The sequence below is a fragment of the Macrotis lagotis genome, chromosome X, assembly GCF_037893015.1.
Source record: "Macrotis lagotis isolate mMagLag1 chromosome X, bilby.v1.9.chrom.fasta, whole genome shotgun sequence".
Lineage (NCBI taxonomy): Eukaryota > Metazoa > Chordata > Mammalia > Peramelemorphia > Peramelidae > Macrotis > Macrotis lagotis.
Window position 1 is genome coordinate 703,334,042 of NC_133666.1, and position 11,521 is coordinate 703,345,562.

The 11,521-nt window shown below is 51.9% G+C and overlaps 1 protein-coding gene and 1 long non-coding RNA gene across 3 annotated transcripts in view; both read left to right on the forward strand.

The window, feature by feature from the left end:
- LOC141497082 (uncharacterized) overlaps positions 1-11,521 on the forward strand; it is an 857,774-nt gene that overhangs the window by 150,162 nt on the left and 696,091 nt on the right. The window lies entirely within an intron of this gene.
- LOC141497236 (uncharacterized) lies at positions 6,270-11,280 on the forward strand. 2 transcript variants are annotated; one of them, XR_012471256.1, is made up of 4 exons: positions 6,270-6,371; positions 8,052-8,312; positions 8,903-9,076; positions 10,596-11,280. It is a non-coding gene; the product is annotated as an uncharacterized LOC141497236 (long non-coding RNA). The 2 variants fall into 2 exon arrangements; XR_012471255.1 differs by lacking the exon at positions 10,596-11,280 and having other exon boundaries at positions 8,903-9,220.

Consider the following 11,521-nt stretch of genomic DNA (forward strand, 5'->3'; position numbering starts at 1 on the left):
AGGGGCCGGGCAGGGGCCGGGCAGGGGCCGGGCAGGGGCCGGGCAGGGGCCGGGCAGGGGCCTCCTGCGCTTTCGAAGAAGACCCTGCGGTCAGGGAGGCGAGGCCGGGACCAGGCTGGAATGGGACTGGGGGGCGGGTGGGGGGGCTGGGCTCCTCCGGAGCCCTCTGGGTCAGGGACCAGATCTGGATCCGGACGGCCCTGGGTGCGAGGCCATCGGGGTGAAGGTCACACAGCCAGCAACAGTTCAGCGTCTGAGGCTGAATTCGAACTCCGGACCTCCGGACTCCACGGCACCACCCGGCTCTGCCCGACTGCACCCCGCAGGGAGCCCCTCCCATCAGGGCAGTTCCCCCAATCCAGGGACTCCCCCCCCAAGGCTGCAATCCCTCAGTGGCGGCCTTGCGGCAGACGGCAGCCGGGCTGGGGGTGCGGAGGGGACCACCCCAGGGGTGCATGAGCCAGGCCCGGGGTCCCCCACCCCGGGGTGCTCGGCCCCGAGGAGCCCAACCTGCTTCGGAAGATGTTTCGAGGCCCTTGCTCGCCCCTTCCCCCCCTCCCCAGGGCTGAGCCTGCAGGCCGGGCTCCCCCCAGTCCCCACCCCAGGCCTGATGAAGAGACCCCTCGGGCAATCAGCCACAGTGGAGAAGATGCCTCCCGAGCTGGCAGCGAACTCCCTCCACAAGCCTGGGATGCCAACTGCTACCATCCCCTTTTGGCAGATGAGGAAACTGAGGCAAACAGGTGGTCAAAGTAGGGGTCGAACTCTGGTGCCACCTAGCTGTCTCCCACAAAGAACAAAAGTCAAGAAGGCTGGAGAAGTTGGTCTGGAGTCTGGAAGTCCTGTGTTCAGATTCTGCCTTACCCAGTTACCAATTGTTCTACAGGGTCTTCAGCTCTCCATGTCTCAGTTTCTTAGCTATAAAACGGAGATACTGATAATAGTGCCCGCTTCCCGGGGTTGTCGTGCTATTGGTACGTGAGCTTTCTGCCTCGGTTTCCTCAACTGTAAAATGGGGGCAGTAATTGCCCCTTGCGGGGCGAGGACCAGCTGCAACCACAGGCCCAATGGAGCCACAACTTCAACTATCCAAAAGTCTTCTAGCCGATCAGCATCATGACGGGAAATGGGGGGAGGCCAGCTGGCTGCAGGGGAGTCTCGATGAATCCATAAGCATGAGAGGGAGGGGGTGGAAGGAAGTGCTTAGATTGGATCTGGGAGGAGACTGGGAGCCTCTGGAAGTCCCAGACCCGCCTGGCAGGTGATGGAGAAACCTGAAGCTAGTAGATATCGGCAGGGCGGCTTGCACAAGCCGTCGGAAAGACTGACTGGGACAAATGTCAACCAGATGCCACCTGCAGACGAGATTGGCCCGACCCCAGAAAGTAGGAGGCCTCTGCAGGAGGCTGGAAAACCGGCCCAGCCCTTCCTGGCAAACAGGGAGAAGAAATGGAAGTGGGGTCAGAGGGGACATTCTTGGGCTCCAGATCCCCCTGCCCGGGGGCCTCAGCCGGAAAATGAAAAGACACGCTCCTCGGAAGGAAAGTTGTGGCAGATCCCGACAGTCGAGGAAAAAGTAGAACCATCCCGAGCCGACCAAGGGCCACGTTCAAAGCTACGACTTTGCCAATAGCGCTGTCCCGTGAGACTTAGATTGTCTTGCCATTCCCTCGGAGAGCAAGGGGACTTGATCCATCAACACTTAAGATGAATTCTGGCTGTTCCCCAAAACTGGAGCTTCTTCTTTGGCCCCATGAGAGGATGAGACCCATTGGAAAAGACCCTGATGTTGGGAAATATGGAAGGCAAGGGGAAAAGGGGATGGCTCAAGAGTGCCATGGCAACAATGGACAGGAGCTTGGACAGACAGGCAGGTGGCAGAGGCTGGGAGGGCATCCGTCAGGAAGGGCAAATCTAGGCATCCTCGTACCTGGGCTTTCATGATGCTGTTAAATTATGGGAAGGGAAGGCACCACAGACCAGGATTGGGAAAGGTCTCTTGTCCAAGAAGTCCCTTGAGCAGAATTTGGAAGGAGGTGAGGGGTTCTAAGCAGCAGAGGAGAGGAGGGAGGGAGTTCCAGGCCTGCAGTCCCAGTGCCAAGGAGGCTGGAGGTTCAGGGATGAGGATCTGCTGGTTGAAGAGGTTCAGGAAGCAAAGGAATCTAATAATACAGTAAAGCTGGTAAGATGCAACTGTACAGAGAAGTTTAGGCTCTATCCAAGAGGTAACAGGGAACCACTGAGGTTTATTGAGGAGGGGAGTGCCCTGACAAGACTGGTTCTTTTGGAAAGTCACTTGGGGAGTTGTGGGGGCAATAGTTTGGTATAGGGAAAGGCTTAAGGCAAGGAAAGAAGTGGAATGGGAATAAATAGGTGAGCCCCTCTGATTTGCAGGTCACTGAGCCACCCCCAGGATTTGGGGTGACACCAAGCTCCTTATTGGCTACCAATCCAAAAAGGGCTGCCTAGCCTCTTCTGCCTCTGCAATAGGTGGCATGGGACTTTGGGACTTCTTGTGAAGATGGTGATGGTAGTGGTGTGTGCCATGGGCCAGAGGAGGAGAGAAGGAAGGGTGCCTTTTCACCCAGGCTACCATGGAGATAGCCCTGCAGATAGCCCCTGCCTGACTGCCTTTCCTACCTGTAGCTTTTCCTGACCATAGGTGACCAGATAGCCAACCAGAGTATATATACGTATATTCCCAGCCTTGGAACATCCTTGAGATTTTGAGAGGTTAAGTCCTGACTCCCTCCCTGACTGTCAGCAGGAATTCAGAAGCATGTGGAAGAACCTGACCCTTCTCTTCAGAGAAGCATTTTGCAGGCCACAGGGAATGAGACCCTACCAGTGGAGAAAGGGGGACCTATGGGAGAGATTTGTGAAGGTAGAGACAAGATTTGACAATGGATCAGTCATAGTGGATGAGACAGCATGAAGAACTGGAGGTACCTCTAAGGTTGCAAATGTGGCTGCCAAGAAAGATGGTGATCTTAACAGCAATGGGGGAATTCACCAAAACAGCTAATAGAAAGGCTCCAGACACCCCAAATTAAAGCAGCACTTTTGTGGGAATAACGGGCTAGAAAGAAAAACTGGAAAGAACTGTCTAAAGTTGTAGTGTGTCCAGGGACTGTGTTGGAAGAAACAATGAGCTTCCAGATCATTTTTGATTAGAGAAATGCAAATTAAAACGAGGTGCGCCTTGAAGTGCCACTCACACCTATCACATTAGTCAATATGACTAAAAAGAAAAACGATCTATGTCAGAGGGGATGTGGCAAAACTGGGACCAGTGTGTAGTTGGTGGAACTGATCCTTCTGGAGAGCAATTTGGAATGACATCCAAAGGACAATAAAACTGTGCAGACCCTTTGATCCAACAGTTCCTCTACTAGGTTTATATCCCAAAGAGATCACTGAAAAGGGGAGAAGCCCCAAAAATATTTATAGCAGCTCTTTTTGTGGTGGCAAAGAATTGGAAATGCCCATCCATTGGGGAATGGCTGAGCCAATTATAGATTCTGAAGGTGATAAGAAATCATGAGGGATGGGATTTCAGAAAAGCCTGGAAGACTTGCAAAAACAGGTGCTGAGTCAAGTGAGCAAAATCACCACACACTAACAACAATATTGGGTGGTGACCAACCAAGATGGACTCAGAGGGGCTCCCCTATTTATTCCCATTCTAATTGGTTTCCTTGCCTTAGCTAAGCACACTAATCAAAGATAATTCTAAAAGACTTATGATAGAAAATGCCACCCATATCCAGAGAAGGAACTGGGGACTTTCAATGAAGACCAAAGCTTATTACCTTCAGTTTTTAAAAGCTGTCTTCTGTAGCATGTTTTCTCTCTCTAATGTTTTCTCCCCTTTCATTTGGATCCTTCTTTCACTCCATGATTATATGGATCTATATTTAACATAGTTGAATTAGGTACAATCTATAGTAGATTGCTTTTTGTCAGGGGGAGAAGCAGGGAAGGGAGGGAGGGAGGGAGGAAGAAAAGGGTGAAATTCAAAACCTTGCCAAAAATGATTATTGAAAACTATCTTTTTATGCAGTTGGCAAAATAAATAAATAAATAACAATAACTTTTTTAAAGAAAAGAAAAGAGATAATAAGCCCAGAAAAGCCCGGGAAGACTTCTGTAAAGTGCAGTCAGTAGTCCCAGGATGGTAATTTGTTACTCATTGGTTAATTTGCTCTTCTCTATTCTTTGTCATGAAGGCCAGCTCCTTGGGAGGGAGGAAAAATCAGCATCAAACTCTCCTACAGAGAACACAACTACAATGGCTTGACCACATTGTTAGAATGCCAGACATATACTTGCCAAAAAAGACTATTCTATGGAGAATTCCCACAGGGCGTCAGAAGAAGAGATATTGGGACACCCTGAAGGTCTCTTAAGAACTTTGGAATTGATTGTGCAGCATGGGAGACCCTGGCACAGGACCGTCCAGCATGGCATGCCCTCATCACTGAGGGTGCTATACTCTGTGCAGAAGGCAGAATGGATCACCTCAAAGGAAACATGGGAATACGTAAATTTAGAGAACCCACCTAATGTGATCCCATGGATTATTTGTGGTAGAGCATCCCGAGATTGTATTGGGCTGAGCAGCCACAGCCGGACACCTGGTAACTCATCTCTAACATGCCAATGCTGCTTTGGTAGTCTTCAAGAAGGAAGGACAACAACCAAGATCGAACAGCTCTCCACAAAGATTCTTGAGAAGGAGGAAGAGGAGGAGAAATAGGTGATGATGGGGAAAGGCTAGGCCGGCGGCATTCAGAGTACAAAGTTCTTAGCTTGCTCTCTGTATGTGGCCAGCCTAGCCTTTCACCTTCATCATGGGGCAGATTTGGAGACAAAGAGCTTGAGTTCTATTTGGACCACATTGAGACATCTAGTTGGAAATATCCAAATGGCGGTTGTCAATACACAGGTGGCTCTCAGGGGAGTGCTACCTGTAACCCACCCTTAGTCCTACACCTTATATGGACCCCTCAAGGGCCTTTCAAAACTCAGGGCACGCCCTGTCCAATCCAGGGTTATGAATCCACTGTGCTTTGTTGCCTTTTTTGATCAAATAGAAAAGTCTTGAAGGCAGCAACTTTGGGATTCATACCCCTGGTGACAGCACGGCCCCCCCAACCCAGTTCACACACATGCCATGGCAGCACCTCCCTGATATCCCAGTCTTCTTTGAGAACAAAAGACAAATAGCAAAGCATAATTCCCACATGATGCAAGTTGATAGATCTTTGTTGATTGGTTGATTGATTGGGAAGAAAGTAATAAGGATCTGAATCTAGGGAGGGGCTACAGGGAGAGGTAGGCTGTTCCCAAGTCTGAACCTCAATTTCTCTTCCAGTCTCATGGCTCTGGCCTGCTCCTAGGGCTGCTATGAGATAGCCCACGGTGCCCCCATGACTGTGGGTCCTTCACATTGGACTCGGGTGAGGTCTCAGCTTTACTGTGGGGAATGTTGGGAGATGTGTAACTCCACTGACTCAAGCTTCCTGGCTCCCCTGGCTCTTGTCAAAGATACCAAGGGCACATTCATCTCAATTCCCAGGGGCAAGGGGGTGCTCTGGCTTTGGGACAGGCCTGTCAAGTCCCTGAGGGATGAACAAACTGGCTGGCTCCATCCAGGCAGGACAGGAAAGTCAACTCTCAATTCCAGGGGAGAGGGGTCAGCACAATGCAGAGGATGGCCAAAGGGAAGCCCATGGACCAGCATTCTACAGGGGGAGTTGGACTGAGAGGAAGTTCTCAAATTCTGAAGAACCAAGGAACTTGGGGAGTTGGGGCAAGGTTGAGTGCCTTGCCTATTGTGGATGCTGATGTGCTCACCAAGCAAGGGACACTTTGAAAAGGCTTGTCTACCTCAGTTCAAATCCTAGGGCAAATCATTTAACCCCATTGCCTTGCAAAAAAAAAAAAGACTTGTCCAGGAGAAGGAAACAAGCCCAGGTGAGAGAGAAGAAATTTTCAACCCTCAGACTGATGTTAGCAGAGGCTACCAATGGAAGCTTGTAAAGTTATATTGGGGCTTGGGGAGGGGGATGAAAGGCCAAATAAGGAACTGAGCCCCACTTGGGGTGGAAGACAGTAATGATTGACTGAGAGCAGAAAGGAGAAGAGGCTTAACAACCACCTTTGCTCTAGAATGACACAACAAAAATGAGTCATGGTAGCTGAGCCCCAAGATAAGAAGATAGGAAGAGCCCCAACCTGACCCCTCCCCAACACCCTCCCGCACCACACACACACACACACACACACACACACACAATGCTCCCTCAGGTCCTGGAAGAACTGGCCAAGGGGGGTTGGGAAGAGGACTTCTCCCAGTTGGGTCCTTGGTAAGTCTATGAGAAATAGGGGAGGCACTGGGGGCTGGGAAAGGACCAGAGGGGGACTGGGTTGAGCTCAGCATTGGGAAAAGAGGTGAGGGGGCTTGACTTCAATTCCTGGGGGAGCCTGGAGCTGCTCCTGAATCATCTCCAAAGGGAAGGGAGGCTAGACTTGGGGAGGACTCAGACCTGGGGCACCTCTTTCTCAGAAGAACATTTGTGAAAACAACTTGTCCTCAATGGCTTGGGGCGCCCTGGCAGGAGCGCTTCATCCCCTAGTGAATAAGCAGAGAGGCCCTAAGATCCCTCAGGTAAAGGGGTCTCCAGGGAATCTGTCCTCAGCTCTGGGCTCAGACGTTGGGATCCACAACCTGGATAATCCAGGAAGATCAAAATTTAGTGGGGAGAAACATGAGGTCCAAAGAACGACCTCCCGAAGGGGAGGGCCTGGCTAGACTGGAAGGACCAGCACTGGAAGGTGGTGCAGCCACTGTGACAGCCCCGGCACCTGGCCTGGGAGAGGTGCCAACCTGGCCCTTGTGTCACCACCCCAGACAGCTCCAGGAGTCCTAAGGTAGGAAAGAAGGGCTCAGGTAATCTGGAGAGGCGACCTAGGAGGATCTGGGCCCGGGGCATGGTGCTGACGCACCCAGAGCAGCCAGAGGTGGGCTCCTGGGAATCGGGCAGGTGCTGCCAGCCCACTTGGCCCTGTTCTGCTCGGGGGCTTCTGGAAAGGGAAGACCAGGCCCCGAATGAAGGTGCTGAGCTTGTAGAGAGCCACTAAGGGCTCCCTTCTAGATGATGCCTGAACCAGGAAAGTGGAACCCTGAGTCAGGGAGGAGGAGCAGGAGGCCCCAGGAGGCCCCGGGCATTGCCAGCTCCTGCCACCGCAGGAAAGGACGGGGACCAAGCCCTGGCCGAGCACCAGGAGAAAGAGAAGAGCAGGCGCCCACATGGCCCCTGCTCTCCACAGTCAGAGGCAGCATGCCTACCTGCCCGTGGCCCGCTCTCCTCTGAGAAGTCCCGGGACTGTCTGAGAAGCGGCAGAGGCCATAGGGAGCCTTTCAAGGTTCCACAACAGAGGAGTGACCTGGTCAGTCTGGGGAGGTCAGTCTGACAGCTGAAGGGCATATGGAGAGCCTGGGAGAGCAACCAACCTTTCTGGCCCTCACACAAAGCACAAGGCCGGGAAGCAGGAAGCCCTGGGTTCAGGTCCTGCCACAGGCACTTCCTGGCTAGCTCACCACCCTCTGTGCTCCAGGCTCCTCCTGCACAAGATGAAGGGTGAGACTAGGTGACCTCGGAGGTGCTCGAGGCCTCTTCTTGGCCTGGGTGTGGAGGGCCCGGGGACTCCGTGGTCCAAGATCTTCTTCCACATCACTTCCTTGTCACTGTCCTTCAGTGCATAGATCTCATCTGATCATCTTGATTAAATGCTGACCTTTACCCTGGGGTCACGGGCTAGTCCACAAACCCGAGTTCATGGCAGGACCTCTGCCCTCCCCACCCGCCTTCCCTGGAGGATTGGCTTCTTGGGCCACCTCTGAGGCCAGGCCACCTGCCTCTTCCCCTGGGGGACCGTGCTGCCTGTCCGTTCTGACGTCAGGGAGGTGAGACCATGACAAGCTCATAACCTGGATGGGGGTGGGGAGAGCTGGGCCGAATCCCCAGCCTCATGTTCTCCTCTAGAACCATCTGGGTCCAGGGACCAGACAAGAATCGGGATGACTTGAGATGGTCCTGCACGTGAGGCAATCAAGGCTAAAGGACTTGCCCAGGGTGACACAGATAGGAAGTGGCAAATGTCTAAGGCTGGATTCGAACTCCCATCCTCCTGACTCCAAGGCTGCCCAAAGGCAGATAGCCAGGCAAAGACTTTCTCATCCATCACCTCTTCAAGAAGTTGAGGCCACACTTTGAGCCAGCCCTTGGGGGCTTCTGTTCTACCAGGTGAGGACCCCCCTCCCCCCAGGCCAGCAGCTGAACCAGAGGCCCAGGGTCTTCCTCCTGGGACATGACCTTTCTCCTCAGGAGGATTCAGAGGCTTTAGCAGAAGGGCTTCTGGGCTGAGCCCCCCTCTGCCCCTCAGGTGGCTCCAGGTCTTTGGTAAAGGCCAAGACTGGTCTGGTGAACACCCGGGAGCCCCTACCCTGCCCCAGGGGTCATGGATGCCTTGGCTTCATACCGTCCCAAAGAGGAAGGGAGGGTCAGGCAGAGAAGGGTCTGAAGAGAGATAAGGACATCTGCTCCGCCTCAGGCAGAAATGCCCATCCCTATCCTCCTGAGAGGTTGGCTCCCGGGGAGCCCTCTGAATCTGGCCCTAAGGGCAGCCAGGAACACTGATCTGGAGGCAGGAGTTCAAATTCAGACTCCTACTCTCACTGGGTGTGTGACCCTGCTGAGACAACTTCTGTTTCCCTCAGTTTCTTCATCTGTAAAATGGGCACTTACCTTCCAGAGTGGTTGTGAGGATCAACTGAGATATTTGTGAAGTGGCATACAGTGGGCATGATATTATCATTATTCTTATTATTCCTCAGCTGCCTTGGCTCTCCTATGTTGGCAAGAACCTTGGTTGGCTGTCTCTCCTACCATATTGTCCCCCCGGGTACCTCACTCCTTCAGGATCTTGATCAGGCTGTCTCAGGAGTAGGGGGCTGGGGGGTACTTTCTCAATCCCTCAAGTCCTCCCCTCCTCCACTGGCTCACCCCAGGTAAGGGTCTCCCCAGTCTCCCATGAAACATGATTTGGAGTTCCCTGGGAATCTGACAAAGCTGCAAAGATGGTGGGTCTGCCAGGTAACCCACCTGTGGCTGCAGGTGTGGTGGATGGCATATGTCCATGAGAACATCTGGCCATGGAGAGGCAGACTGGGGGGCATGGGTGGACCTCAGATAATGTTGGTGTTGGGAGGAAGCATCTTGGGTTGGCATCAGCTTCTGCCTGGGGGTGGACCCTGGGGAGCTGGGTAAGGGGAAAGGGGACCGGGGCCTTGGCCGCCTCACGGCCTCTTCTCCCTTCTTGGGCCAGGGACTGGAGTCTCCAGCCCAGGGAGTTTCAAGGTTGGGGGAGAAAGGCCCAGGAACACAGGCTGAGGTGAGGCGGTGGCACAGCCCCCATCTGGTGCCATATGGGACCCCTTTCCATGTGCTTACCGGTTCTTAGGTGAACAAGCATTTTGAGACAGGAGGACTGTAAGGCAAAGCCGTAAGGGCCCCCCAGGCACCTGGAGCCAGGAGCATCAGCAAGTGAAGGACCTGCCTGAGCTGGTCTAGCAGTGACATGACCCATCCAGCTCAGAGGGGAGAGGGGCAGCTCCTTCACTCCCCTGCCTTACTCTTAAGCAAACCCATCCGAGACTTCAGGAAGGGAAAGGACTTCCTGGCCCAGGATTCAGGGGATATGCTGTGTAAGGGCCCCCCTACATTTGCCCTTCAAGACCACTCTCCCCAGAGGAGGTACCTGGGAGGGGCAAAGCAGGTCTAATTAAGGGGAGGCCAACCCTCTGGATTGGACCTACTGTTCTGGGGAATGCCTTCAAGTAAAAGTGGTAGTAGTGGTAGTAGTAGTAGTAGTAGTAGTAGTGGTAGTAGTGGTAGTAGTGGTAGTAGTAGTAGTAGTAGTAGTAGTAGTAGTAGTAGTAGTGGTAGTAGTGGTAGTAGCAGCAGCAGCAGCCATAGTAACAGCAGTAGAAGTAGACTAGTAGTAGTAGCTGTTTAAGTTCATGCAAATTAAGGCGCTAGCTTTGTAGAGGAAGCCTTGGGATGCTTCTGACTCCATCCCCCAGTCTCCCCTACTCTGCTGCCGACCAGCCCCGGCGAGGCTTCTATCCTAGGTCCTCCCATAGGGTGGTGTCGCCATCCAGTGGCCAAAGGGGACAGTGGAACTGCTGACTCGAACCCGGTCTCCGCGGACTCTGGGCTAGGAGTCGGCTGTAAGGTCTACTGTCTGATTGTAACTGCAAATGGAGTCTTCCACTGTCCTTTCTGAGGACCCTCACTTACCTCTTTTGCCCTCCTGGCCAGAGTCACCTTTCTCACCACTTTCTAAAACACGGATGCATTTGTTTGGGAAACACAGGGTGGAGGGAAAGAGATGAAGCATTCATTCACTTTTGAAAGTTATGCCCAATTATAATCATGTACATTTAATATAGAATTTGTTAGCCAGAATGTCCTTAGGCCCAAATGAAATAACAAACTTGGTTTTATAAATGAAATTTTATTCTCTAGGATCTTACCAAGAACCCACCGATAGGTGACATCCTTACAAATGCCAAGAACTGAAGGAAATGGATAATTCCTATTTATAGGATTTCAACCTGAAGTACAATATCAATGTTTGTGAAATTCCTGTATAGAAAGGGGTCCCTGACATCCTTCTGGACCCTGAGAAATTCCTTGGAAATATAACTTTGGCTAGGCACCTTTGGGTCTGAAAATAGTCTGAATAGGACCCAAGGGGTCACAGGTGTACCATAAAATTGTCTAAAGATTTACAAAGCACCCTTGTTAACCTAATTATCTTGCTGTATCTGTTAAATTCCAGGACTGCCTCCCCCTTCCCCAGGTGCAGCTGGAACCATAAGACAGTAAATTTTATTCCCTCAAACTTGTGGGAAGCCCATGAATATGCAACTCCCTCTGTCTCATGAAACAAGTTCAAACATAACACAAAGACCCTGACCCTTTCCCTACTCTGTCTAGCCCCCATCTATACTGAGCCATATGTTTACATATGTTTGTTTTAGTGTGACAAGACAATATATCTAACTGCTGTCTTTGCTTCTGTATCCTGCTTGCTCTCAGTACCCCCTCCCCTCAAAACACTATAAAAACCCTATCCCCTGAACACTCAGGTACTGTCTGATTTGGATATTCTTTATCCCCAGACAGTCTCCAGGAATATTAAAGATCTCCAAACTTAACAAATTCTGGTCTCCGTCTCGCTCTTTGGGTACAACAAACCCAGAACCACAGGAATTTTGGCGGCCAACCAAACAGGCATCCCATCTTACAGAGATGTCCCAGATGTCACTTATTACTTCTGTCGCATGTTTTACAAAGTCTGTTCCGCTGTACGAAACAGATAAGAATCAGGAGAGAAGGAAGACCATTGCATCCTCTTCTGGGGACACAGATCAGTTCCCACCAAAGTC